The sequence below is a fragment of the Solanum tuberosum genome, unplaced genomic scaffold (assembly GCF_000226075.1).
Source record: "Solanum tuberosum cultivar DM 1-3 516 R44 unplaced genomic scaffold, SolTub_3.0 scf00437, whole genome shotgun sequence".
NCBI lineage: Eukaryota > Viridiplantae > Streptophyta > Magnoliopsida > Solanales > Solanaceae > Solanum > Solanum tuberosum.
The window spans coordinates 22,633-27,262 of record NW_006239357.1 but is presented as its reverse complement, the minus strand read 5'-3'; the positions used below and the strand labels follow the sequence as shown (position 1 = coordinate 27,262).

The window sequence follows — 4,630 nt, the reverse complement described above, 5'->3', positions numbered from 1 at the left end:
TTCACTGGTAGCACTTACGAAGTTAATTTTTCACTTGCTCTTTTTGCTCTGTTTCTCGACGGCTTCACCTCTATTAATAAAAATTCTTCATAGAGTTATTGTGCACTTCAAACTCCTTATTGACTTGAACTCTCTTTGCTTAGAGTTCTACTTCAAGTGATATTCCTTCTTCAATTCAAACTTTTTGCTTCTTTAGACTCCTTCAAATCAAATTCATTGATTTTTTTGTGTTGTAGCCGAACTCCAACTCTTTAATTTAGCATTAACTTGAAGAGTTCTACTTCAAGTGAGAGTCTTTTTTCCATTAAAACTCCTTGCCATTTTAGACTCCTTCAAATCGAACTCATTGATTCTTTCTCTTCAATTCATGAGATGTTTATTTCCTTGGCTTTTTTCACGAAATTAGAATTATCTATTTCTTATTTTCTGCGGTCTAGTCTTTATTAATTTTGAAAGTTTTGCGATTTCAACTACTCGTGACAATGTACCTACCATGTGGACTGACATGTTACATCTTTCTTTATCAATTATCAAAACTGCATAAAATCCCAACAAATCCCCCTCCCTTTTTTTGATGATGACAAACCTCTTGTCTTTGTGCATTCAAACAACTTTACATGTAGACACTGAAGCATGAAATACTAGCATAAAACATGTTAGTGAATGAGTTATAAACACTGCACAACTCTTGTCAAATCTTACATTAACAAGAAGATATATAAGACAAAATCCATATTTTTCATTTAAATAAAGCATATATACAACTTTACTAGGAAAAATAGGAAAGAAAGAGTAGATTAAGAAAATAAAGTAACACTGAGTTCCAAGGAAAGAATGAAACTTTGGAAGACCATACCAGGTGAAAGATGGAAAAAGACCCTTTTGGAAAAAATAAGATTTGCATCAAAGCCACAAAATCTACATATATGATATGAGAATATAATGAAAACAAAATATTTGTAGATCCTTTGAGATCATTTTAACTTTTCTATTTCAAAGAAAAAGATCATTGGTACATACAAAGGGTGTAAACTAAATGAAAAAAAATAAAACTTGGAACAGATTAAATCATGAGAATATCAAAACCTCTTCATATCTCAGCAACATCTTGGGGGAGCCCGAGATTCATTAGCAAGTTTAGGTATATGATAAAAGTCGACCATTACAGTCATTCTATTGGCTTAGTTCCATTTGCTTTGCTAACAATTGCTCAAATTTTCTCTTGCTTTATTCAAACATAGCTCCATCTTCATGTCTCTGATGCATTATTTCTTTTTGCATGTCTCTGCACTGCAAAGAGAAACACAAAGCATCAGAGACATGAAAATGAAGTCTGAATCAAGCAAGAAGAAGTTTGAGGAAAGGTTAACAAATCAAAGGGAAGCAAGTAGAAGGATCATAATGGTGGACTTTCCTCATATGCCTAACCTGCTAATGACTTTCGTACTACCACAAGGTACTACTTGGATACAATGAGGTTTTGATATTATCATGATTTAATCTATTATAAGTTTCATTTTTTTAGTTTACTATATGACCTCTGTATTTTTTAATGATCTTTTACTCTAAAATAGAAAAAGTTAAATATAGATCCAAGGATCAATCAAGCATTTTGTATTCATTCCTTTCTCACATTATATATGTAGATTGTGGTTCCTCTTGGCACCAAAAGGGTCTTTTTCACTCTTTCACATGTATCAATGTTTTACTTGTCTTATAAAGTTCCATCATATTATAGAATATCCTTGGTCATAACTCATTTCCGTATTTTCCTCTTCTTTTTCTATAATCATATTTCTATGTAGGATTGTTTGTTCTTTCATGTGGCTTGCTTATTTTTCGAGTGCAGTTCCAACTTAATTAGGTGTTTTTTGTTACTTTGAAGTGTGCCACTTGACTCTTTTATAGCGTACCCTTCTTCCTATTCATATTTCTTTATTTTCATCGACAATTCTATTTCGGGTTCCTTTTTGCTTTCATGTGGCCTTTTAATATTTTAAGTGCCAATCTCACTTAATTAGGCATTTTTTCTGACTATGAAGTGTGTCACTTGACTCATTTCACCTAACAACCAAAAATGTAAAATCTATAGTAGAAGTGAACTTTAGTACAGTTATATATGCCTTGGTACAAGATGCTAATCTGCACCAGGATATTTAGGAATTATTATGAAATAAACGACATGATTTTTTTTTAAAAAAGCGCCAACTAAATGCTAATGCCAACTCTAATTGACATGTGTATGTGCAAATTCTTGGTTCATGATTTTGTTCAAATTGACTTATCTTCTACATATTTTTGAAACAAATGACAAATACACCGGAACATGTGATGCTACTGTTAAGATCTATGGGAACACAAAAAATATATAAGGAATTCAAATAGAAGAAACTAAGGTAATGTGGTAAATATTTGGTTTCTATATATATTTTCCCCTCAAAAGTAAGGAGAACTTAAAACCATTATTGACGTTTAAGAGAAGTTGTATAACACTACCTTCTGCATCAGTACCATATCAATAGTGGACCTTTGAGTTAGTATATTAAGCAAAGACAGTAATAGGACAACTCTCCCTTGGTTTGTTAGCAGAAATATGTGATAACTGCATGCCAATAGAGAGTAGCCCTATCACTGTTTCCCTTATTATCATTCATCAAATTTTTCTCTCATTTATGTGCTTCTAGTTCTTCACTATAGACCCGTTCCTAGCTTTTATAGTGCATTCCTTCTTAGTTTATTATTTTATTTGTCTCAATTTATGTGACACGTTTAATTTTTATTTTATCCCAAGAAGAATGTCAATTTTCTATATTTGGAAATAACTTAACTTTAAAAATTCTCCTTTTACCCTTCATAATGATATTATTTGTTGTCACCACAAATTGTCAAGGAGTGTTATATATCATAAATTTCAAATGCCATTTTTTCCTTCTTAAACTTTGTGTTAAGTCAAGTAATGCCACATAAATTGAGATAGTGGGAGCAGATGGAATTAACCACTGGAGAATCAACATATCCTATGATTTTTGTGTTATGGCCTGTGTTGCTTTTACTATGTTAGAATATGGAGTAACTTTCTTATCCCTTTGGAATTACATTTCATGAAAACTCATTTTGAAAATTATGTTTATCAGATTCTCCAGTTGCTTGTCCATGAATTTGTAGGTTAAATGCAACAAATTAAAATTTACTTAAAGTTGGATATGTTGTATGATTTTGCCTTCGAAATGTTTCATTTGACTCTTGAGAGTTGTGACTTATAATGAGGCAATTTCAGGACCTTCATACCAGTGGTGGATCTAGAGCATTGTTTATGTGTTCACACGAAACCAATTATTTTTGTGCAGACCTTGCATTTCTATCAAGAAATTCAATAAATATGTAATTGGGAACCCAATTTTTATAGAAATCATAAACTTTAAATAACAAATAAATCTTTGCTTGAAGCAACATATCCTTGATCATATCTCATCTATATATTATATTTCTATTCAGGTTTAATTTGTTCTTTCTTTTTGTGCAGCTTTTCTCTTTCCCCAATGCCAATACCGCAATATCGCAAAGTTCATAAATATTTTAGATTTCAAATCTTTTAGATGCTAGGAAATCTAGACTGCATAATTTCTTTCATATGTATTACTCTAGTGTGTCGTCATTTATGTGTGTTTACATATCTACTAATTGTTTCAACACTCAAGTTTATGCTTTTTCTTGAGTTCCAACATTTTTTGTTTGAGTTACCAACATTTTTTCTTTGCTCTCGTACTACATATCAAGACACAAATAAAGTGGAAAAGAATCTTGTTGTGAGCTTGCCTAAATGTTGAATAGTTTTAAAAGATTTGGTGTATCATTGTTTAATTTTATATTTGCATTAAAAGTGACTAAATATTGAATTGTTCTGAAACTTTTCTACTTGACATTGAAACTTTTCTACTTGACATTGATTGATGATATCTTTAAAATAAATATAAGTTTAGCTATGCCGGTAAAATTAGTGGCTAGATAGAAGTTGGGGATAAAAAAATGTAAGAGTTTCTGCTATATACATTTTTTGAAATAATTGTTTAAACTGGTCATTTAAATCACACCTATTTGCTATGGATCTATTGGTTGGATGCTTAAATTGCCACTAGGTAATTGTACGCTAAAACATGTATTTGAATAGTCACTAGGTTGTGTGCTAAAGCATGTATTATGTGTCAATCATCACAAAATTTAAATACTTAGATCTAGTCTTGTGAGGTAACTTTCTTGCACAAAATATTGTACATATGCCGCAAAGATCAATCTTCTTGAACTAGGAATCTTGTAGTCTAGATGATACAAAGAAAATCTCAGGTAAAATAAATTTTCCTTTTATAAGTCTGAATTTTGTGAATTGAAATTCAAAAGATTTAATATCACCACCCAAACACAAATCCGCAAAAAGATAATTGATTTCAATTTTTTTGATGTTAACATAGATCTGGTACTTCTTCACGCCGTCTGTTTGAACAAACAACAACTTTAGTTCATTGATTTTCTGATTGATTTCTTAGTTCTTTGACAAGTTCATGACCATTCAATGAACTGAAGTTCTCGTTTGTTCAAACAGACGGCGTGGTGAAGTACTATATCTAAGTTACCT

At 31.1% G+C, this 4,630-nt stretch overlaps 1 non-coding gene across 1 annotated transcript; it reads right to left on the bottom strand.

Moving 5' to 3' along the window:
- Positions 1-2,559: 2,559 nt before the first annotated feature.
- On the bottom strand, positions 2,560-2,626 carry MIR399H (microRNA MIR399h). Its single transcript, NR_127219.1, has one exon. It is a non-coding gene; the product is annotated as a microRNA MIR399h (primary transcript).
- Positions 2,627-4,630: the final 2,004 nt, after the last annotated feature.